General features: G+C 35.4%; 1 protein-coding gene across 1 annotated transcript in view; it reads right to left on the bottom strand.

The window, feature by feature from the left end:
• LOC140161118 (cyclic nucleotide-gated channel alpha-3-like) overlaps positions 1-21,443 on the bottom strand; it is a 67,980-nt gene extending 46,537 nt beyond the window's left edge. The window contains exon 1 of the mRNA XM_072184524.1: positions 21,203-21,443. The gene's annotated coding sequence lies outside the window, so the exon portion shown is untranslated. The remainder of the gene's footprint in view (positions 1-21,202) is intronic.
• Positions 21,444-26,514: the final 5,071 nt, after the last annotated feature.

The raw sequence follows: 26,514 nt of genomic DNA, 5'->3' as shown, positions 1-26,514 counted from the left end.
TAAAAACCCTTAGTAGGTCGTTCACCTTTACTCGCCGTAGGACTTAATATATTCATATTTTTATATTATGGCATTACGAAACCTCCTGGACATAATGTCAATCCTGCCATCTTTATTCTGCATCTTATATTCTGCGGTCATCACAGTATATCTCTGATATTTACATCATTGAAGTTTTTTACGGAATAATAGAAGCTATTCTCTTTTTCTTGCACTAATCAGTATTTTCGTCATTCACATCTTCATCGTAGTCAAAACCCTTGCTGATTGACCACATCTGTTGTTTCATTCTGTGCCTAATTATAATAATTATTATTTTAATCATCATCATTATTTTCCCTTGTTTAGTTTTTTCAAAGACATGAAGCAAATCAATTGGCATACTTGCAGTGTACGTATTACATGATGCAGTCATGTCTGCAGTGGAATTCACCACGACCTTTGCAGGACTTAAACCCCATTAAAAGCTATTAAACCAAGATAACACTCATTGAAAACAGCTCAACTGATTAAATCAGATCTTCTCTGGTTAAATCCACATTACACATGTTTCTGTTTTACCTGTGCAATGAGCAATGAGCTGGTATTATAGTTTCAGTTGGGTGAACGATTATAAAGCGAATGCAAGCTAATAATACTGTGTGGGCTTTTGTTTACGAAACGAGACAATAGTGTGCTTATTGTTAATCAGCGTTCTTGAAAATGAGAAGCATAATGGTTTGCAGACTTAACACGGTTTGGAAATAATTTCTTCATATTTGTTATCTGTCGTTTACATATCCTTCCTAAAAGACAAAAGTGCGAATATTTCCAAACACCTAAATTAGCTAAAAAATTAGGACATGTTAGAAAACTATATTTTCTAGAATTTCAGAGAATACTTTAAATATTGGCCGGTTATTTTTCACACAGTGACGTTAACTAGGCAATGTCCTATTACCTATAACATACACTAAACACAAAAGTGCGAATATTTCCAAACACCTAAATTAGCTAAAATTTAGGACATGTTACAAAACTATATTTTCTAGAATTTCAGAGAATACTTTAAATATTGGCCGGTTATTTTTCACACAGTGGCGTTAACTAGGTAATTGCCTATACTTCTAACATACACTACTTGTAGAGGTCACGCGTCAATTGTGAGAGCTCTGTGTATTGTGTATAGGAAAACGGACAGTAACTGCAGTATGACTGTCAGCTAAATCCACTCACCGCTGTTTTATTTAACATAGATTGTATATTTTATGTTTGAAAAATCAGCAAATCTATATTTTTGATCAATTAGTGATCCGATTTTTCTGCTCCTTTGTCTTATTGTATGCATAATTCTAAAAGCAATTTAATGAATTGATGATAGCGAACATGAAAAAAGCCATTATTTTATTCGTTAGATGTATACTCTTTATAAAGTACGTGTACTCCGCTTATGGGAATGGTACCATAGAAGATTGGATATATAACATTTTTAAATGTTTTATTTAAAAATATGCTATATTGCTTTTATTTTGTTTTTCAAAGGAGGTAGTGAATCTTGAAATAAAAAAAGATGCTCCCAACATTGGAATCCTATATACAATGTGATTGTGGATAAGACGTGTTTAATTAAGCAAGCTAGAGGTTAGAACATAATTACATGTATTAATCCACATCATGAGTAGTGAAAGGTACGAGGTTGCTTAAAGGTTGGCAAATATTGACTCTCGTCATAAACTCTGAACATTGCCATGTGTAGATCTTCTTTTTAGCACGGTAAAATGCTTTGAGCAACGGGAACATTTTCATCTTTGGCCCCACTTGACAACTCACCTTGATATGCCACAGTAGTATTGATTTAAAAATGTTATAAAACGATACATTTACAAACACAGATAAAATTTAGCAGCAGTAACAACATCGATGGAAGGGCGAACTACAGACACAAGTTAAATAATTTTGTGGTGTAAAATACAAACAGGTTCTAACCTAATTCCATATCCAAGGATGTGTTTACCAAAGTAGTGACAAGCACTAGTCTAGACTGGAGGAGATTTTATTCACTGCGAGATTTTCAGGTGACTGCAAGGTATAATGTATAGACCTGATTTTCGCACAAAGTCTCACAAACACGACTGCAGGTTGTTGTAAACAGCCTGAGTGATTCGCCATTTTATATCCCCAAGGTATGATCGAGTGATCGAGATACATTTGTGCTCGAGTCCCGAAAGAGAGCGTACTTCTGGGCATTAGGCTATGTTAAAGGGGAGACCCATAGAGCCTTTAGACATAATACAACATTGAAACAAGGTATGTTTGGTTTTATTAGACCAACGTTAGATAAGTATACTGCCCTGAGGTACAGCTACATGCATCTGTTGGTTCCAAAGTCTTTCAACGTGTGCATGATGTTTTGAGATATAATCAGGGACAGGTACAGACTGCGTAGTCGGAACTTTTCCCGGGCAACTTTGTCAGGGGACAGGACAACTTTCAAGGGGAAATTTTGCCGAAAATGGTTGAAAATAGGCGAAAATGTACAAAAACGCCTCACAATCTACAAGGCGGATAGAACCCAAGAGGCGGCACGACTTCTCACAGGGCATGATGCAGTCATGTCTACAGTAGAATTCATCTCGACCTTTGCAGGACTTAAACCCCATTAAAAGCTATTAAACCAAGATAACACTCATTGAAGCAGCTCAACTGATTAAATCAGATCTTCTCTGGTTGTGCACAAGTGTCTGTTTTCAATGTGCGACATCGCAATAAAGCTGGTATTATAGCTTCAGTTGGGTAACCGATTATAAAGGAAACGAAAGGAAACAATGGTATGTATACCTTTGTTCACGAAATGAGACAAAGACCTGCTTTTTGTTAACCAGCATTCTTCAAAATGAGCAACATAATGATTGTTGACTTAACACGGTTTGGAAATAATTTCTTCATATTTTGGTGTTATCTGTCGTTTACATATCCTTCCTAAAACACAAAAGTGCGACCCTCTCAAACATCTAAATTAGCTAAAAATTTAGGACATGTTACAAAACTATATTTTCTAGAACCTATTTAGAATAGTTTAAATGTAGCTTTTACCGTTTTTTGTGGCATCCTTCAGAAGTGAGCGGTCCGATACCAATATTTTCGGTCAAATCTCCATTCAATTAACACGGGGAGTTGGCTAGCTATGCCTTGCCCTCACTCATATTTTACAAAAGTGCGACCATTTCTGAACATCTAACCTAGCTGTAATTTTAGGTCATGTTAGAGAAATATATTTGCTAGAAGTTTTGGAGAATAAATAAAATATTGACTGGTTATTTTTCACACAGTGATGATAACTAGGCAAGTGTCCATTCTTCCACCATACATCATTTGTAGAGGTCACGCGTCAATGGTGAGAGCACTGTGTATTGTGTATAGGAAAACGGACAGTAACTACAGTATGGGGAAGCTAGCTATGCTATTGCCCAGATTGCCTCCTCGGAAAAATATTTTCAGCTAAAATTGGGACCAAAAAACATCAACATTCTGTTAAATAAGCCCATTTTTTATTCAATGGCCGGGCTTTTTCCTTTCCAATTGCCCGTCTTTTGATTATTTCTCTTTCGTCCTTTATTTCTTGGTTTTCATGTCCTTCTTTTAGTTGTTTCTCTTCATTCCTGTTTTCTTGGGTTTCGTGTCCTTCCTTGTCTATTTTTCTTCCTTCCTTTCTTTCTTGCTCTTCATTTACTTTTTCTTCTCTCTCGATCTCCCTTTCCTTCTTGGTTTTGAAAAATGTCAAAGTGGATTAGCGTCAGTATTATTCTATGCAAGGAATGTGGTATTGATCCAAGAAATTTGTCCAGGGTTTATGAGCAAATCCTATCTACCAAAAAACGTTTCAAAACGTAAAAAGCGGCCAAAGTTTAAAAATCTTTCCTGTGTGGCTTTTCACCCTTTTTAAACTTGGTCCCATTTATGAAAGTTTTAAAGACCCATACGAAGTCATCTATAGGCTACTTGTTGGTTTTCTTAGTTGTCAATGTTTATTTTGTAGAGCAAATGAATTAATGTTCGTGCGTAATTGAAGTTTTTTGTCCGTATAGACGTTATAATGTATTTTGTAGCAAATACTCACTTTGTTAAATTCTTCATCGTCATGTGCGATTCTGCGCCTTATGTACAGATGTAGGGCCTATATGTAGCAGGTTGACACACAGTCAATTTGCTAAGTATATATAATACTCTACTACTCTTTATGATCACGCAATATAATAAAACATAAACCTTGAAATGTTTTTGATAATACATACGGTAGCCTACGTCATATTGCACCGCTTTCGAACAGTCTTAAACCTATAAGAGTACATTGTTGCATGTAAAATTAGGACTCATTCTTCATGTTAATACTACTTTACTAAATGGGACCAAGTTTAAAAAAGGGTGAAAAGCAACACAGGAAAGATTTTTAAACTTTGGCCGCTTTTTACGTTTTGAAACGTTTTTGGTAGATATTAATTCTTTTTTTGAGGTAAAAAAATATTGTGCGCTAAGTGGTTCTTTGTAGCCATACGAGGTGAACTAGTTGGATATCCATATTTCGCGGTTAATGGTGCTTTATAGCCCTGCAGGGCAAACTAGTTGGATATCCATATTTCGGGGTGAGTGGTTTTTGAAGCTCCGAGGGCAAACTAGTTGGATATCCATATTTCGCGGTTAGCGGTTCTTTGTAACCCTGCGGGGCAAACTAGTTGGATATCCATATTTCGCGGTTAGTGGTTTTAACGACCCGTAACCACCCCAATCAGCTGCATACCGCATCCAGCTATTTTATTTATCAAAATACTAGTTTTTTAATGCTATGGGGTTAACAGAATTATTTAAAAAATTAATAGCTGAACCCAATAGTTCAGCCAAGGACTGGAAACGACATATTGATGACTTTATATAGAGTGTATTCAATAAACCCAAGGCGGAACGAGAGTTGCTAAGTAACCGCTATCCGAACCATAAACGCACATGCATGATCAGACAACGAGTATTCAATTTCCTCATAGCATCCCACGTTGTTCACACGTCAGTCGAATTTGGCGGTGTTGGTTTGTTAGCCCTCCAAGTTATAACATCGTTCACTTTGTGTTGAACATTGTATGTGAGCCTCGCTGTAATAACATAAAGATCAGTCTGATCAGTGTGATATCACAGAGCAGACCCTTGAGAGGGCACTTGGCTCATTTGCATGGCAGTCGGACTCTCCATTGTATTTGATCATTTGTGTATGGAGTGCAATGGCGACCCGTCATTGTATTTGTTCATGTGTGTATGGAGAGCCACTCTTGGAGCCCATGGGGCTAGGTCCTCAGGTAGAGTCAGACGCTGTATGTACTAGAAACGCCCATTCTTGATTCTGCGTTCATTCAATGTTAGCATCAAATTTGTATGGGGGGCCCCGCGTAATGGAAAAACCTGAATTTGTTACATAAAAAGAAATGAAAATTAAAAAGGCAAGGTTCCACCTGAGTACATATTAAATGGGTGTAGAATACCAGTATTTGTAATTTTATATTATATAGAACTAATATTTTGCATCATAAATGCGCAGTTCATATGCACAGACGATTACTAATCTTCACGACTTCAAAATAACATGTTACAAAGCAGGTAATAGGTGCTGGCCTTGTCCTATTGTACTTGTTCATTTGTGTATGGAGAGCTCACTGACCTGTTAATAGAGGTCAATGGAATAGCTTCTTTATGGGGCACCTCTCCATCGGTTTCAGGGCGCAGTTCATTGAACTCAGCGGGATTCTATTGCAAGTGCTTTTATATTATTACAAAACGGATCGTGGTTATTGCCTTGACAAACCTAATAAATAATTCATACCAGGGATGAATAAATCCAGGGTGCGGACATTTCATTGGTCGCAAACCACCGGGATTCGATACAAGTTTGCGTTGTAAATGAATGCGTGAATAAGAGTGTCATCCCCTTGGCGCGATATTTGATTTCTGAATATACTCAAGTTGCCGTTGAAAATGCCTAAAAATCATCAAGATAATATTGCAATACTGTCTAAAGTGATGTAAAATTGTGGCAAATTTGTATGATTTATCGCACACAATTTCTGCGTAGCGTGGAGAATCATTTACATAGGATTTTGGAGAAAAAATGTGATAATTTTAGGGAAATATAGAATGGCGGAAGAAACAAATAAAACATTTTCCTGGAATGTGTAGACCATACTCTTTCTGTTCCTATTGATTTCTATACTGAAATAATTCTTAAAATGAAGTTGTTGGATGATTTTAGTTGGCATTTCTAGAACGTAAACATGTACTATGTAGGCAGATAGTAGAGAGGGCACTCTATTCACGAGAATTCTTTTCCAACGCCAAAATAGCACGAATTTTGGTGGTTTGCGAGTGAAGAGTGTCCGCACTATCGATGGACTACGTAACTGTTCAATACTGTTCTGAGTAAATGAGCTAGTATTAGTGGGTAAGCTGTACATCTCTTTTGCATTGTTAAGACAACCACGCTAGGTTTTTCGATCAACGTACTATGCGTGTTTGGTCAAGCGAGGATCAGCAAGTAATGGTGAGGATGTTGCCCTTTTTAACTACTTCTGACTTTTGATTTAGCCCAAAATGAATCAATAAAATCGTGTATAAGATATTTGTGGGGATATTTGGGCGCTATTACAACAATTTAAATAAATTGGCACTTCTGGGTTGGATATATTATAGACTCTATAGAATTTAAGTATGATATATTTTCGATGGTAAATATATTTTCACTTTCAAAGTTTGTAGTTTTCATAATTGCAATTTCTTAATATTATATAAAAGGTGAGAATAAGACTATAAATGTAAGAGTATGGGATAATTTTGATTGTTAATAAATGCGAAACGCCGGCGGTAGACATCAGCAATATCAGGGATTGCCGCGATTCCTGCAGTAGCTTTTATGAATAGAATACAATAGTGGATACAATAGCGGATACAATAGCGGAACAATAGAGCTCTCTTACGGGCAAATAAACCTCGTCGCGTTTTGCTAAATTTCACTTCTTCTTTTTCATGAACTAACCGTTATTTTTTTTAACTTGTGGCAAAACTTCGACCGAAGTTTTTAATTTAAAACCCCTTAGTAAGTCGTTCACCTTTATTCGCCGGTAGGACTTAATAATTTGTTATATTCATATTTTTCATATTATGGCATTACGAAACCTCCTGGACATAATGTCAATCCTGTCATCTTTATTCTGCATCTTATATTCTGCGGTCATCACGGTATATCTCTGATATTTACATCATTGAAGTTTTTTTACGGAATAATAGAAGCTATTCTCTTTTTCTTGCACTAATCAGTATTTTCGTAATTCACATCTTCACCGTAGTCAAAACCCTTGCTGATTGACCACATCTGTTGTTTCATTCTGTGCCTAATTATAATAATTATTATTTTAATCATCATCATTATCATCGTCTTCTTCTTTTCTACTCTTCTTCTACATTAGACTATGCCATAGTCGATTTTTGATAATTAAAAATATGTTATTATTCATGATGAACGCATTCAGTTGAACTCGAAATTATACTGATATTTATTACATCAAAATACTAGTATAAAATGGTTATGAAAAAGTTTATATAATTATATTTGTGACAGTAAAAGTAAAGTATATGTAGGCTTATATTATTGAATGCAACATATCATAGTGGCATAACTATAATGGTACTTCAATACTGAACAATTATAATTTTAGAATCTGTCAGTTCATTAATTGCGAAAAGCCCGAGTTGACACTTGCGAAGCTAACAAACAGAGGGAGTACGGTGACTGAAAAGATCAGATATGAAAATCTATCAATTGTGCGCAAATTAATTAAATCAGAGAGTTTTAAGCTTAAATGCAATAGCCAGAGTATGCACAATTGGCAAGTGGACTACGGAGAAGTCTACTTCTACATCGTTTGACTTTTCTAGTTGACTATGTAACTGTGAACTGATTGTTCTTCCATTAGCAAGTTTCACAACAAGGTGGACTTTCCAACCCCGGACGTCCTCGTAAAACTAAATCATCGTTTTCCCACCGGGAGGGGAAGCGTACGGGGATGTGGCAAACAGCAGTTCGTAAATAGGGATATGCCACCCGAAATATGGAGGTCTTTGGATGAGAAAGTCATCCCGAGAGACTCTGGGGTCATATATACAAATTGCAGAAATATATACTTTGACACGTTTGTTTTCTACGAAAACGTCATGAAGTAGGTCCAGTCTAAATCATTTGAAATTACGAAATTATCTTTCTATTTATCTTAGCGTATAAAATTCTTCTTGGTCTTATTTTTCAGTAAGGTAAACCTTTAGATTCAAGATGATTTATTTTCCGATGTATACTTCTTTGTTTACATCTTTGCAGCAACACGTCTATTTTGATTAAATGACAACGGATATGGCACGCTTGTATAAAGAACAAAAAGAGAATTACTGATAATCTCTACTGGCGCTCTTGTCTGTAAACAAATAACCTACGTCAACAATCCATAAATGGTCATAAAGGATAACTTTGCATCAAACTCTAAATCCGTTGCCATGACAATTAAGCATTTTGGTCGTCGAAAGCAAATTGTTCCAGGGCCGTGTACAATGTATGCAATCATGGAAATGGCCGGCTACTCAACACATTGTGATATTCCTTTTGAAATCCACACACCACCAATGGAAGACATGGCCATAATCCAGTGGCGTAGCCAGAATCTTTTTCAGCGGGTGGGCAAAGGGGGGGGGGGCACTTTTTAAGGGGGAAAAACTTTGACGCATATGGTCAAAAATGGGCTAAAAATACAAAAAAGGCCTAAAAATCTTAAATATCAGGGCGACTAGCATATCCCACAGAGGGGGCAAGAGGGGGGCAAGATTTCTCACAGGGGGTAGCTGCCCCTACCCATCCCCCTTGGCTACGCGCTAGCCACTGCCTTAATCTCCCACACAGAGGGTGTAGGCCTATATTTCAAATGGGGTCAACCATTCAGGTAACCCATTTGAGTTCACTCTCCTGTATGAGAGATTAAGGTCCTGTCTTCCATAGGGTGTATTAATTTCAACTAGAATAGCTCATTTGCACTGCTACATTTAGTTGTCTTCTGAGAAGACTCCAATCTTCACATGTATGTCATAAACTGTCACCCCAAAAAATGACGTAGGCCTATTCCAAATTTACACCCTGCAAAATTTTGGATTTCTTATGGTTTGGGGAAAAACATATTCATGATGTTGAAATTTTAGCCAAAATTGCGCTGCAGAAGTGATGGGCAGAATTTGGTAAGTGATCATGGTGATTGTGTTATTTTACATCCGTCAAAACAGCGCTGTAACTATGGTTACCTTTCTGTGATTTCCATTGTATAGTTTGTTAATTTTAATTATTCGTTGTCTTTTGAGGGTGTTGATAATAACCCAATGAAAGTTACTTTAAAACGTTTTGGCCCTATATTTGCCTAAATAGATTCATTATGCCCAGATTATTAAGGTGTATCACAATTTGTAGCTATTAAGAGCAGTAAATGTTAATGAATATGCCAGTAAAACTTGATTACACCTATTAGTGAGTGCCTTTTAGTTAATGGAGATGAAATGAGTCAAGGAAGCCAATAATCGCATCCTATTTCCATAGGTCTTGCAATTCTTGATAATATAAGAATGAACAAATTGGGCGTTTTCCACCTCCCGAGAAAAATCATGCATATGGGGCGAAAATAACACCCTTTATATCAATGGAGATCTCCTGTATTATAAGCTATGCTTTGCAGGTCTGAAAAAATTGCTGTTAATAAAAATATATTATTATAGTCCTATGAAAAGAAAAGAACCTTAATTTCCCTTTAAGATCTACTATATTTTGGTCTGGATAGGCCTAGTGTTCTCTGACAACATTCCCATCTTTAACATTCAAATAATTTCTGACGAAACAATATCTTCAGAAATTGACTGAAGTCAATCAGGTAATCTGAGTAACGGTAGTGCTGTTGTTGTTGTTTTTGTTTCAGTTTTTCTAAAAGCTACGAATAGTCGATGCTTTCATAATTATCCGCCCAGTGTAATATCGCTTCCACTTAGATCAATTCTTTGCGTGGGTTTTTGTACCGGAGCTCACATCGGTCAGATTATTTAGAATTACAATAAATGCCTACTAAGAAGATGTAAGGAATTGTGTATTCTGTCATTAGGTGACCTAAACAAAACGCGGCAATATTGGACCATGATGCAGTCATGTCTACATTAGAATTCACCACGACCTTTGCAGGACTTAAACCCCATTAAAAGCTATTAAACCAAGATAACACTCATTGAAAACAGCTCAACTGATTAAATCAGATCTTCTCTGGTTAAATCTACACTACAGATGTTTCTGTTTTACCTGTGCAATGAGCAATGAGATGGTATTATAGTTTCAGTTGGGTGAACGATTATAAAGCAAACGAAGGGTAACAATACTGTGTGGGCTTTTGTTTACGAAATGAGACAATAGTCTGCTTATTGTTAACTAGCATTCTTGAAAATGAGAAGCATAATGGTTGCAGACTTAACACGGTTTGGATATAATTTCTTCATATTTTTGGTGTTATCTGTCGTTTACATATCCTTCCTGAAACACCAAAGTGCGAATATTTCCAAACACCTAAATTAGCTAAACATTTAGGACATGTTACAAAACTATATTTTCTAGAATTTCAGAGAATACTTTAAATATTGGCCGGTTATTTTTCACACAGTGACGTTAACTAGGCAATTGCCTATACTACTAACATACACTTTTTGTAGAGGTCACGCGTCAACTGTGAGAGCACTGTGTATTGTGTATAGGAAAACGGACAGTAACTGCAGTATGCGCGGCAATTATTGGACCTATGTCAACCTTCACCTATATGGATGTCGAATCCGATAGAGGCCGTCAGCCTTTCGCCATCTTGTGGGTACAAATGATACGCGCGTTCATGCGTCTGATACTACGCAGCTTGCCACGCAGTTGTTACCACGCATCAACGCGATGATTTTACTGTTCACGCATGGAGATCGAACGACCATCGCAGCTAGACTAATTCCAATCAGCCGTCTACACTTCGCATGTACTGTGTATGCTTCGTAGTGATTATCTTACAGCCAATATCATGACGGACTTCTGAAAACTATTCAATGCGACTTCAGTTGTGCGCCGTAGCGCGACTGACTAGCGGCGCCCGCGTACCGCGTCGCTGTAGCGCGCCGCTGTGACAAAATCGCGCTCTGAACTTCTAAAAACAACAATCTCGGTCAAAAGGTCAATTTGGACACAACTGCGCATGCTCTATGCCACAGGAATCCTGTTGCAAAATCCGTCACTTTTTTGAAGCAGCGCCCGCAGGCGATGCTTCCCTATTTAATTTCACTGAAATGGCTTGCATACGATTAGGTGATATTCCTCAACTTTCGTTGATACACCATTCAAAATACATTACGATAATCGAGCTCAAATGAGCCTAGAATATTACAGGTTAGGCGCATGCACATGCTGTATTTTGTTATGAGTTTGATTTGCATGGCAGTACATGACTGAGAAAGAGAATAAGCATAGTTTGTCTTTTTAACAGTCTGTGCAAGGGTTGGCCGGTTTGTAGTATGTATTGACAGTGTAAGTAGAGGTTAACTAAGGTGAGACCAGCTGTATGATGATTTTCCAACTGTAGGATAGTCATGGTAGCCGATACGCTACGCTACGCTACGCTACGATACGCTACGCTATATACCATGCTCAGTTCATGAGTTGACAACTTGTCGTGATTGATGATACAACATTTAACTCATGATCATTTGTGACACGTTGTAAATACGTTCCTGAAAGTTCATCTCTATTAAATTATGATTTTGATTTAAACTTTTGATTCAAATATAACGAACTCAGTCACTCACTCATCACTCACTCGCTAATGAAAGTTAGGAGTACCATAATTTCCGATGTATATGAATTAATTCTTTGTGTTTGGATTAAAAGTTTAAATTAGAATCACATTGTAATTACACTTAAAAAAACGGGAGTCATATATATTATTATTTCATTTAAGGCTCTTACTCAAACTTACGGCAACTGATGATAGGCCTACATTATAGGCCTACATACTTTTGATTCATTATAAAGAATTTACTCACTCATCACTCACTAATCACTCGCTCGCTAATGAAAATTACCATCGGAAATTATTAATTAATTCCTTGTCTTTGGATTAAAAGTTAAATCAAAATCACGTTTTAATTACACTAAAAAAACGGGGGTCATTATTATTTGATTTAAGGCTCTTACTCAAAGTTACGGAAACTATGATAGGCCTACATAAACTGATGATAGGCCTACATAATCACATTATCATGTTCAATTTATCAGTTGACAACTTGTAATGATAGTTGTTAGAATTCTAGAGACCGAGGATCAAAATTTTAACTCGTGATCAATCGTGACTAAAGAACAGGGAGTCATGATTGATTAAAGGCATCTCAATAAGAAATTGTTTATATTTAGGCCTATATTGAGTATATTTCGGCAGTAATCACGTTCATAATCCGCCCTTTACACCGGCTTTCACAATAAAAAAAAAAGTGGGCCTACCATAGTTGCTATATCTTCATTCTGACACGAATGGTCAGTCTGTTATCAATAGAGATTGCTTTCTTATATTGATCATAATGCAAGGGTGTTAGTTGATTGTCCAAATTCATAGTATAAGATCGCAAACTATTCGATAAATACTTCTAATAAATGTCATACAGAAAATTCAACTACGACTTCAAATCAATTTATTGATAGGCCTATGTTTGTTTCAATTTGAGCGATCTGAACCAGACAGCCGTAACATACAATCAGCTCTCACAATATTGACGATAAAGTAAGCTCTTTGCTTTGACCTTCGAAAATCCCTAAACACCAAAGCAAACATGAAGTTAACACATAAACACAAAGAATAATCATATGACAGTATTAAGATCCTAAACATCGGACATGTTGAGTTCCAAAATTGTTTAAAAAGTAATAAAATACAACAGTAAAACATCTACCCCCCTTACAAAAAAATTCATCACATATTATACATTTCCATGTAGTTTTCTCAGTCGTCAATCCAGACGGTTGACGACTGAGGGCAGCAGTCTACATCGCAGCGTGTACCCACAAGATGGCGGCATATGACGTCACGCTGACGGCCTCTATTGTCATGACCATACTTTAGAATCAGCATGAAACCTAGTATTGCTTCAGTGGTTCTAAAGATAGCTCTTGATATTTTGAGCAAATATCTCAAAACTTGAACTTTTTATGTTGAAGCCTGCAGAGCATTAACATTTGCCTTCTTCGCTCTCCCTTCATTTGTCAACCACCATTCTGAAAATGTAATGAAAGTTAATATGGCTAATGAATGCAAATACAAATATTCTCTGCATGTGGCTGTTTAACCAACAATGAATCGATTTCTATTCAGTTTTAATCGTAACGTGTGTTAGCGACCATCATTATAGTTCCCTAATTAGAGAACCATCTCAGGCCTATAATTGGTTCATACTTGAGCTCGTTAGCATTTTTACTCCACCGCGGACCGTCACATTATATGGTATTGCTCGTGTAATTAAAATGTAACATACAACCCTTAAAACCAAACAACAACATGTTTTATAGCTTATAATTCCACTACTGTACTGAGGAGTTTTTGATTTTTGATTGGTGAAGATCACGTGCGGATGGAATTCCGAAAACCTATCCTAAAAATATACCAAATTCGATGAAAAGAAACTGAAAATTATACCAATGTTGTGCACTTTGAAATTACTTTTGTTCAAAATAAAGATAAATTTTCAAACTTTGCTAAAAAAATTGAAAAATAACCATGTTTGATTCTTGAAGAAATGTGAAAAAGCGCCCTTTTCTAAACCAGGTTTCTGATATTTGCTCCCGAATCCAGACAGAAGAGCCTAAATCTGCACCCTAAATCTGCCATACATCCCAGCACCAACCTTTCCACAAATATTCCTCCGGAATTAGTGAAAACGAAATAAATAGGGAAATGTCTGACAAGCTTTGATAAATATAAACTTTATGCATAGCTAATTATGCAGTATACTAATTGGGGCCATATAACAGAATATTTTAGCTAAGTTTTATATCCATGTTTTGTGAGATAAAAATGATAAAACATTAAAGCCTCATTTGGCCTTAAGTCTATAAAGCAAGTTTAGAGCAACTTGAATTTGCCATTATGACTACACGTATATCTTAAGAAGAATGATAATAACAGTCAAGGATTTATGAATTCAACAGGAAGCTAATTACATGACTGTCACATTCAAGTATGAAAAATTCGGACAATTCATGCCATGAAAGACGTCAAAATAAGTAAACATGCATCTAGTGATGTCAATAGCATACTGACGGATGTTAGTATTCAAAGGCAGAGTACATGCATGATTCATACGCAGCTTAAGGGATAGGTTACGAATATTTCTACGAGATAAAGTTTCAAGGGCTTTAGAAAAGGTCGAAAAACGCACAAGATACATGTTTTCCGCTAGTTGTGTAAACGTATTTTGTATGAATAATTTATAATTGTCATATCGGAAAAATAACGAATATGCGAACCTGGTAAGAAATATGTTCAATGTGTCATCTTTTAAAATTTATTGTGACTGCAAAAACTTTTATGATAGCGTATTAAAAGGAGACAGATCCTAGGTAACCAAAATACTTTGAGGTAACTATTATTGAAAGACTACAGTCTGAATAAAGATTGATTTATGACAAAATAAAATGTTGACGATAGTTGGTAGATTTTATATCGCAATTGAAACACAAACAACAAAACATCTTTATAATATCCTTCGCAGGCATACGTGTTTTTTAAACTCGCCCACCATTTCTTGTATCAAACACGGCAGATACTTCTTTTCAAATTTCATACTTTTATATTAAATAAAAAAATTGTGATTTGTTTAGAAATGCTACTTGAAAAGGCACATTTTAGACTTAACGATATATACAGATGGCAAATAAAACGCTACAAGGTTTGCGAATTGTTGCATAAAGTCTTCAAGCTGAACAGGAAGAATAACCAAGAATGCTTTCTTCAGTAGACAACTCGTGTTACTACGAATGAATCGTTAAATTACAAGAACCTCGAGGTGGTTAGAATTGATTAGACAAATAGCAATAAATCTTGAAAATGCCTACTTTAGACCAAGCAATGTGTAGAGTGCTAATAAAACGCTGCAAGGTTTAAAAAAGTGCTTTCTTCAGTAGATAGCTCGTGCTACTACAAATGAATCGTTAAATTATGAAAACCGCGAAGTGGCAAATTTGACCGCGGAAACATCTGCAACATAATGTGTTATTACTGTGCATGCCCATGATATCAGTAAATCATGCAGCCGCAGCAAGAGAGGTGTTATTTTTCAGCCTTAAGCTTCAATTGCGTTTGAAACTCTATAAACATGATAGATGCAGACCCAGACGAAATTAATATCAGCAAGCCCAATCCGCTACATTAGTGATACTTGGTAAAAAAAAATGAATGTTTCAATTTTTGCGAGATTTGTAGTTGTACCATGAATTTACCGATATGAACAGAAGCAAAACAAAAATATGTAGCTATTTTAAATTAGCGCATTGGACTGATTTACTAGTACCGCAAATGAAAACAAACCACTTTTAATTCTTGATTCTTGTGAAGAAAATTATTGTGAAAAGGAGTCCTTTCTCTAAACCAAGTTTCTGAAATTTTCACCCCGAATAATCCAAATCCACCCTAAATCTGCCGTACATCCCCGTATGCCAAACGTTCTATAAATATTCCTCTGGAATTAGTGAAACCGAAATAAATAGAGAAATGTCTGACAAGTTTCGATAAATATAAACTTTATGTAACTACCGGTAATTAGCTTTAACGTGCAGATTACACTCATTGTGGGCCATATAATAGGGATTTTCAGCCAAGTTTAAGATTTCAGTTTTATAAGATAAAGTGCTAAAACATTTGAGCACCGCTTGGCCTTTATTAAGTCTATAAATTATAAAGCAAGTTTAGAGGAACTTGAATTTGCCTTTATAACTATATCTTAAGTAGAATGATAATAACACTCAAAGATTTATGAATTCATCAAGAAGCTAATTACATAGATTACAGTCACATGGTTGTCAACATTCAAGTATGAAAAAATGGGACAATTGATGCCATGAAAGATATTTTGCCATAATTTCCTTTCAGTCAAAATAAGTAAACATGCATCTAGTGATGTCAATAGCATACTGACGGATGTTAGTATTCAAAGGCAGAGTACATGCATGATTCATGCGCAGCTTAAGGGATAGGTTGCGAATATTTCTACGAGATAAAGTTTCAAGGGCTTTAGAAAAGGTCGAAAAACGCACAAGATACATGTTTTACGCTAGTGTTGTAAACATATTTTGTATGAATAATAATTGTCATATCTTTGAAAAACATTTATTGTTACTGCAGATATTTTTTATATCACAGCGTAAGACGGATCCTAGGTAACCAAAATACTTTGAGGTAACTATTGAAAGACTACAGTCTGAATAAAGATTTATTTATGACAAAATAAAATGTTGACGATAGTTGGTCGTTATTGAAACACAAACAACAACACATCTTTAAAATATCCTTCGCAAGCATACATGTTTTTTAAACTCGCTCACCATTTCTTGTGGCAAACACTGCAGATACATCTTTTCAAATTTCATATTTTTATATTAAATAAGAAATTTGTGATTCCATAAAGATTGTTTAGAAATGCTACTTGAAAGGGCACATTGTAGACTTAGCAATATGTATAGATGGCATATAATACGCTACAAGGTTTGCGAATTGTTGCATAAAGTTTTCAAGCTGAAAAGGAAGAATAACCAAGAATGCTTTATTCAGTAGATAGCTCGTATTACTACGAATGAATCGTTAAATTACAAGAACCACGAGGTGCTTAGAATTGCTTAGACAAATAGCAATAAATCTTGAAAATGCCTGCTTTAGACAAATAAAATTCCATTTACAGGGTAATTCTCTCAGGTCATTAAGTATTTTTCAGATGAAATGAGTATAGCTCTGATTACTTGCTTCTGTGCGATATCAGATTTAATTTAACACGGGTTATTAATTTCGGGTGGTCATAATTGAAGCAACTTTATTTGGAGCTGTAAAAAATGATGCCTTGGTAATAGTCAGAAACAATAGAAAATGAAAATCAACCTTATTGCCACAAACAATAGAAAAAAGAAATACAAATCACAACCACACAAACTATATAAGTCACATCACAGATATTGGTGGTCACATACTCTCAACTGTGGTATGACCTTGAGTAAGTCATGTCCCCAGGTCATGTCTAGGATGAAAAACGAACAATGAAGAATGTGTCTCAAATATGGCTACAAATGACATGTCCCATAAATACTGGACGTGTCTTAAGAGAAATGTCTCGTAAACAGGACGTGTCATAGGCGACAGAGATTAAGTGACCATCTGGACATGTACCACTCGTGTGTATGCTTCTGTTTCACGTTCCCTTAGATTGTGTCATCAGGCAAGACTTATTTGTCTATTTTTGTATTTTTTCTGTGGTTGAAATTAATATGTCTAAACTCAAGACACGATTTTATTTATGATCAGGCTCCTTTTATAACAGCAGCTGCACTCCTGAAATAAATGCCTCAGCTGTCATGTATGTGGAACCTTAAATGATTCAACGAAGAACTGAAGAAAGCCTGCAAAGGCCAGAAAGAACACTTTTTAACCAGAACAGGTTTTGTAAATGCCAGAAAGAACTAATTTGGATTCTTGCATTTTCAAAACCCCTTTAAAACATTGGTTTAAGAGCGTGACGTGTGGAGTTGAAAATGATTGAATAAACAATAAGTAATAAATGGTAATGTAGAGAGGCCTGAATTGGACATTTATGACTGTAAAGGCTACTCTACTATTTGCAGTACAATTTTTACCACCCTATGATAATGTCAAGCAAATTGTAAAACCAATTTGTTTTTTTTCTCGACATAAATTAGCATCCATCATAAGCAGAACGTGTCGTAACGACCCAACACCGTACGTATATGAAACCTAAACACTAACAATTTGATTTATGAGAGAAATCCGAGTAAATTAAAAACCGGTGACAACTCGCTATTCTCATATATTGCCACTACATGCACACTTACAATGTAAATGCAAATTTGCTGAATCATGCAATTTAAATCTAGATGATGGGGTTTTCCTATACACATGAACACCCTACGGTTAATTATTGCGAAGATCGCATTTTTGTAATTGTATTACGTGACACACAAAATCGGAGTAATTGCAGTAAATTAAACACCTGTGTTGATGTTTCTAGGGCGTCAACTATATACTGTTCTCACTTTAGGCGAGGCACCTTTTAGCTCAGTAAAAATACGATTTGACCCAAAACAAATTCCAACAGAAACCATTTTATCTGCATTTAACATGGAATATCTGACAAAAGGAGGTATCAAATGTTTACCCAAATTAGAGTAGTGGAACAGTGCCTAATTTGCATAAATAATTTCATAATAATTTTGACTATATCTCGGAATCTAAGATTGGTAGAGACCTAATTCTGGTGTCTATACCCATGTTTTGGGGTCAAAGAATTCATTTACAACAGTTTTTATATAATTGAGTCATTTTTTCATGCCTAATTTGCATAAGTTCAAAATGGCAACCATTTTGAAACCTTTTTAACTATATCTCGGGATCTGATATAGGCAGAGGCTTAATGTCACTAATTAAACTTTTTTTATAATAGTAATATATTAAAGCCTACGTATACTTAAAAAGTAAAGTATACATAGGCTTTAATATATTATTGAATGCATCTTAATAACGCCCGTAGAACATGGTTTCTTTTTTTTCGTCGCCTAAGCGAGTGAGTTTCTTCGAACGTCGAGGTTGTTTGTTATACAGGTGGTTAGAAATGCTGACACTTAGCAATAAATCTTGCAAATACCTACTTAGATTTAGCAATATATATATATTATAGGGATAATAAAAGGCTGCAACAGTTGTATTGGTTGATTTGCAGCAGCATAAATATACAGAGTAAAGTCTTCAAGATGAAACGAAAGAATAATCAAGAATGCTTTCTTCAGTAGATAGCCTGTACTATACTACAAATGAATCGTTAAATTATGACAACCGCGAAGTGGCAAATTTGACCGCGGAAACATCTGCAACATAATGTGTTATTATTGTATGTGCATGTCCATGATATCAGTAAACCAGCCGAGAGAGAAGGTGTTATTTTCTGCCTCAAGTCTCAATTATGTTGAAAACTACATCGAGGCAGACTCAGACGAAATTAATATCAGCAAGCCCAATCTGCTATACATTATGTAAACCATAATGAATGTTTTAGTTTGTACAAGATTTTATACCACGGTAATTTACAGGTACGAGCAGAAGCAGAACAAAATACATGTAGATATTTATCATAATTTAACGGATTGGAATCATTTGGATTACCGCAGATATCTGGACAAACAAAATTAAGATCATATAATTATACGACGGGTAATTTTATCAGGTCATTTAGCATTTTTTCCGTGAAATGACTGTACCTCTAATTGCTTGCTTCAGGATTTACGACGTCAGATTTATGATAATTATGAGTGTTTAATTTGAGATGGTCATAATCGAAATGATTTTATTTGAGTACAGTGTAAAATGATGTCAAGATAATATTTGGGCAATAACGTCTTAGTTGGGTTGGGCAGAGAAGATGAGAATAAATCTCATCTTCTCTGGGTTGGGGTAACAAGGTCTTAATCAGATATGCCGCAAAAATAGATAATATAAAAAGTATAATGTGAAGCTCATATTCTATTTACTTTCAAAGTTATGTACCTTTTTTTAAAATAGACATGTTTGGTAAATTTATTTTGCAAATCACAAAAACGGCTTTAATACCCACCAAAATGCCTATTACGTCACTTAAAAAAAATAATTGCCGGGTATCACAATTTATAGATCAATTTTAAACACCATTAGAAGCTGTGTCCAGAAATGTTGCAAAAAAACCTCGAAATCACTATAAGTCATGTCCCCGGGGTAAACTCTACTCTGAGCACGACAAATCAAGAAGGGCTTTCCAATCTGGCTAATTCAATGATGTGCGTCATGGAGACGTTCACACAGACATTTATCCACAAATTAAACATGACCATTTGTGTCTATATAGATGTTTCTGTCTATCTGGTTCTTCAGCTGTCATGTATGTGGGACCTTAAATGATTCTACGAAGAACTAAAAAGGTTCTGCAAAGGCAAGAAAGAACCATATTTGACCAGAAAAAGTTACTAGTATGTAAATGCTAGAAACATACTCAAGAACCTTCCTTGGGATTACATACAGGACAGCCAAGAACCTTTTTACTCAATAAACAAATAAATTATGTATAAATTGGACTTTAATGGAAAGACTACCAGTATTTGTAATACATCTTTAACCAGCTCTTTATTTGAATTGATAATGTCATGAAAATTCTCAAATTAATTTATTCTCTCTCGACACATATTATTAACATTACAAGCATAACGCATGCCATAACTACCCGACACCGTATATAATGAAACCTAATATTTACAGTAACAATATACATGCTTTGATTTATGAGAGAAATCCAAGTAAATTAAAAACCTTCCAACGCGCTATTCTCCTATTTTGACACTCTACGTGCACACTTACCATGCTTACAATGTAATTTCTAATTACATGACGTGCTGAATCCTGCAATTTGAATCTAGGGGAGGGTTATACTACCTGCGTTTAATTATTACGAAGACTGTGTTATATGACACACACAAATTGGAGCAGGTGAAGTACAAATTAACATCTGTGCTGATGTTTTAGGGCTTCAACTACTGTCCTCATTATCACTCATTATTGGTGAGCCACTTTTGTTAAAGAAAGACAGTATTTTACGATGCAAAACAACAACAGTTGATCATGCTATCCAATACAGCATTAAATGATGTAGTTTACTGGCGTCAAGGCATACAAATGCGTATGTGAACATAAATTTACCATATATGAAAGCTTAACTTCGCTTCTGTCATCAACGAATGCCATCTTCCTTGTCGCAAATAGCACACACATATAACACTGTCACACTAGTAGTGATCTATTGTTTATATCCTTACCTGTGATATACGACATCCTTTAAAACATATACAAATAAAAAACAGCCGATATTAAAATCCTGCTCGAATATTCTGGAAATCACAGCAAATATAATATCTCCATTAACAGTTTGTTCTTTGGCTTGCTTAGGATGTATGCATTGCAGCAGTACTGATTAATAAACACGGCGAGTCACTTAGAGGTCGGCACTGTCGTGGATCTATAATGAACCATGCGCAAGGTGGTTGTGCAGCAATAGCGTCTTTACCTTCGTTCCAATGAGATGGCGTAACGGTCGATTTGTATCTTGGTTGTTACGTCTCAATTTTCTACATCAGTTGGGATGGAGCAAGGGTAGGTAGATAAGCACGTCCCGTAGAGAGCAGTGTTTCTTGCATATCATAGAATACTGACATGTCATTCTATCTATATTTGACAATTCTTCCTCATCCTCGCCGGGATATGGATTTTGAATACCAAGCGCTTGTGTGTTTAGGGCTTTCTGTACGGTGTCTGATCTCCGCCAAACTCCCCCTTTTATAATTCATATCCCCAAATTTTAGTTTTCCCCCTTTTGCGAAATGCTTTCCCCCTTTTTCAAATTTTTCCCCCTTTTAACTTTCCCCGTTTTCAAATAGTTTCCCCCTTTTCGACTTTCCCCCCTTTTCAAATAGTTTCCCCCTTTTCGACTTTCCCCCTTTTCGACTTGCCCCCTTTTCAAATAGTTTCTCCTTTTCGACTTTCCCCTTTTCAAATAGTTTCCCCTTTTCGACTTACCCCCTTTTCAAATAGTTTCCCCCTTTTCGACTTTCCCCCTTTTCGACTTGACCCCTTTTCAAATAGTTTCTCCTTTTCGACTTTCCCCTTTTCAAATAGTTTCCCCTTTTCGACTTACCCCTTTTCAAATAGTTTCCCCTTTTCGACTTTCCCCTTTTCGACTTGACCCTTTTCAAATAGTTTCTCCTTTTCGACTTTCCCCCTTTTCAAATAGTTTCCCCTTTTCGACTTTCCCCCTTTTCAAATAGTTTCCCCCTTTTCGAATCCCCCCTTTTCAAATAGTTTCCCCTTTTAATTTCCCTTTTCAAATAGTTTCCCCGTTTTCAAATTACCCCCTTTACAAATAATACCCCTTTTTATTTTCACCCATTTTGTAAAATTAATAGTTCCCCCTTTTTACAAATAATCCCCTTTTAACTTTCCTCCCGCTTTTCACAAATAGGTTCCCATTTTAAATAGTTTCTCCTTTTTAAATAATACTCCTTTTTGTTTTTAATACTCCCTTTTTGTTTGGGTACTCCCCGTTTTCCGTGCGTAGGCTTTACCAGTAAGCCTGGACCCTGAAGAGTACCGTGCACTCACTAGAGCTCATTTCGCTACATCCATTATTGGAAAGGCGTTCTACATGAATTTGGATACCAACGTAGGTAGATTTATAGCCTGTTGTGCAAGCGCCGCTAAATTCAATGGGTTAGGGATCCGTCAACTTTTATGCACGTTTATAGAGGGGCTGTACAAAGAGCAAATCCGATATGATTGATAAACCAAATGATGTTCAGAATGTTAAACGGGTGAAATGGCATGCATAAATATTTATGCTGGTCAAATTCATAGCAATGATGTTTGAAAGTCTGTGAAGAACTTGTCTATAAACAGGGATATGTCAGAGACAACAAACAACTGGCTGCCATGCCATTGTTACAGAAGCCTAGATAATAAGAATTGTTTGTGCTATATAATTATTCAAAAGTTTTTTTTAAAAGTTAGCACCAAAGTTTAAAACAAGCGGTCTTAACAGTGAAATGACAATAAAAGCATACATTTATAAAACGGGCCTGGACAAAATGGGCATTGCATATTTATGACAAGTGTGGCTGTGTGATTTTATGCAACTTTATTTTTAAGCCAGTTCCGAGTAATTTTCTCTATTCTTTGTTTGTCAACAATCCCGTTAACAATAAAAATGTGCTTTCTAATCAAAGGCTCTATGGCGTATATTCAATTGACCAGACAAATGAACCAGGGACTTCGGTCAGTGGTGCACGCCTCAAAAAGCCAAAAAGAATTAGTAGGCCCTATATGTTAGATGAAGAATTAAGTAGTAATTAAGATTACTACACCCTGCCCAATTAGTGTGCCTATTTTTGCATTTTTCTCAAAAATTATGGCGCATTGGGGACAAGTAAGATATGTATATTATAGGGGCAAGGACTACAACTACTGCACTGGAAATTTTATTTCAGCACAGCCAACAGTTGTGGAGTTACAGTCAAAAATGAGGGAAAACCAATATTTGATCAATAAATCAATAACTACTTGCTTTGTGTTGCTGTATTTTCAAAACGGTAGTTGTAGTCCTTGCCCCTATAATATACATATCTTACTTGTCACCAATGTGCTATAATTTTTGAGAAAATTGCAAAAATAGGCGCAAAATTGGACAGGGTGTAGTACCCCTTAAGCCTAATCTTTTTAAAAGTCGAGACAAGTCCAAAATAATAACGATTAATAAGCCAATCTAATTGATTCGAATTCCAATCTCCTGGCCTTTTCCTGGGTCTTTATTTAGTTGCATGATATAATTCAGATTATGATTTTTCTTAAATGTAGATCTATATCCTATAGAATTCATAAATTACATAATAAGTATCATTTTATTCATTTTATTTAGCTCAAGAATTTGTATCAGACAATCACGTGCTTTCAACGTGTAGGCCGGACCTATTTCAATATCGAAGTACATGGGACGTGAATGCACGGTACTATAGATGGTCCGTGCCTACTGGTAAAGCCTACGCATCGTGAAAAGGGAATAAAAAAAAGGGAGTAAAAAAAAAGGGAATAAAAAATAAGGGAGAAACTATTTTAATGGGGGAAAAATCTGTAAAATGGTATTATGTAAAAGGTGAAAAGAAAATTCGAAAAGGGGAAACTATATGAAAAGGGGGAAACTATATGAAAAGGGGGAAATTCGAAAAGGGGGATACTATATGAAAAGGGGAAAATTCGAAAAGGGGGAACTATATGAAAAGGGGGAAATTCGAAAAGGGGGAAACTATATGAAAAGGGGGAAATTCGAAAAGGGGGAAACTATATGAAAAGGGGAAATTCGAAAAGGGGAAACTATATGAAAAGGGGGAAATTCGAAAAGGGGAACTATATGAAAAGGGGGAAATTCGAAAAGGGGAAACTATATGAAAAGGGGGAAATTCGAAAAGGGGGAACTATATGAAAAGGGGGAAATTCGAAAAGGGGGAACTATATGAAAAGGGGGAAATTCGAAAATGGGGAAACTATATGAAAAGGGGAAAGTCGAAAAGGGGAACTATTTGAAAAGGGGGAAAGTCGAAAAGGGGGAACTATTTGAAAAGGGGGAAAGTTAAAAGGGGGAAATATTTGAAAAAGGGGGAAAGCATTTCGCAAAAAGGGGGAAAACTGAAAATTTGGGGAGATGAATTATAAAAGGGGGAGTTTGGCGGAGATCAGACACCGTATTTCTGATGTCAATCTTTATGTAGAAGCCCTTTAGCCCTTTTTAACTATTGTAAAAACTGATAGATTAAAAAAAAAAAGCCTCGATATACATAATATAAATACAAATTACAAACTGAGTGAATGAATTTCCATATTGTAAGTTTCGAGGTCCTAGTAATTTCTTAAAAGCCCGCCAAAATTAAAAAGATGGACATATAATTGAAATATTATCTTCAGAATTAATTACCAACTGTAATGAAAAATAAGTACATAAACAAGATTATTGTCTTTCCGTGATGATAGGAAATGTCATTAATACATGAATATTATCATGAATAACAAATACCAAATTTATGATGAATTGGGAATCTACCGCTAAGCACTTATAAAGAACATTAACATTTAAAACAGTAATAATTCAGATTTTGGTACCTTTGTTATTGTCATAGATGTACTAACACAGCCTGCTAGCGGTTCAACCGAAAGCCGTGTATTTAAGACAAAATAAGGCATTTTACATGAATCTGTAATTTATATACTGACAGTAGATCAATTGGTGACATTTATTTGAATGGGGCTTCAACTTCGTCAATACTGCTGTTTTCTTCGTTTTTGCCAATTTTTTTTTACTTCAAAAAGATAAAATGACAATTTGAATGCTTTTAAGCAATTTATAAACAATTTTTTTTTTTTACACTTGCGCTGGAATCACTAAATGGGTCTTTGGTAAACTCACACTTGGCTAAACGTTGCATAGTTCAGATGGGCTTTTTAAAGAACAAACAATTCAAGACAGTCAATCAAACAAACAAACATACACAATTGAGTTACTGCCAAACGAATATTCTATTGCATTTATCTGTTTTTGTGAAGTAAGTTATGTGTTCAATTTGCTCATAATCTTGGCAAACAGGTCCGGAATAATTGCACCCTTGCTATAATTAAATATTATATGGTAAACGTTATAAACATCTCAAAAAAGTAACTAACCCCCCTTAAATAATGGCCATTATTCAAAAAGAGGCTCTTGTATTACATATCTGTAAAATGTGTTGGAAGCAGAATTTATTTCTGCGCATTTTGACACCTCATTTGATACGATAGCCCAGAAAACAATAAAACACGGGTCAATTTAATGTAGTGAGGTCCAGATTTGAAAGTTGCACCTTATTACAATAAAAAAAAAAAACCACTCAGATATCATTACACAGATTTGCTTCCATTACACTGAATACAAAATAAATACTATTATTTACTGCAACTTTCAAATGTTTAGTCAATTGCTACAAATGAGGTGTCAAAATGTGCAGAAATAAATTCTGCTTCCAACGCATTTACAGATTTGTAATACAATTGCCCGTTCTTTTAATATTGGTCATTATTTAAGGGGGGTTAGTTACTTTTTTTGAGATGTTTATCTAATATCTATAGGATCAGGATTATAATTAGCTAGGGACTAATTATAAGATAACGGTTACGAACATCTTTGTGCTGGGCTACGTACAAAATTATATAGAAAAACATTCTTGTACTTATGTTTTATTTTTAGCTCATGTATTTAAATTGTGTTACGGTTCGCATAAATTATTGTATAACTATAATTCACAATTGCTTTTACGTAATACGACAATCATGGCCTTCACCATGTCACTTGTTATTTTTATATATTTGGATTTAAACTAATAAAAGTATATATCAACGTATAGCATTATCTTATTGCTGGAAATGGTCAAGGCTGGGCTAAGCTTTTGTACTCCCTGTTGTCCTGTAATCACTAAGCATAATTCAGAATCATGAATCTTGATTAACAAAATGATATTCTTCTAAGCTGATTACACATAAAACCCAGATAAAATGATGT

The sequence above is a fragment of the Amphiura filiformis genome, chromosome 9, assembly GCF_039555335.1.
Source record: "Amphiura filiformis chromosome 9, Afil_fr2py, whole genome shotgun sequence".
Taxonomy (NCBI): Eukaryota; Metazoa; Echinodermata; class Ophiuroidea; order Amphilepidida; family Amphiuridae; genus Amphiura; species Amphiura filiformis.
This window is presented reverse-complemented; position numbering and strand designations above follow the sequence as displayed.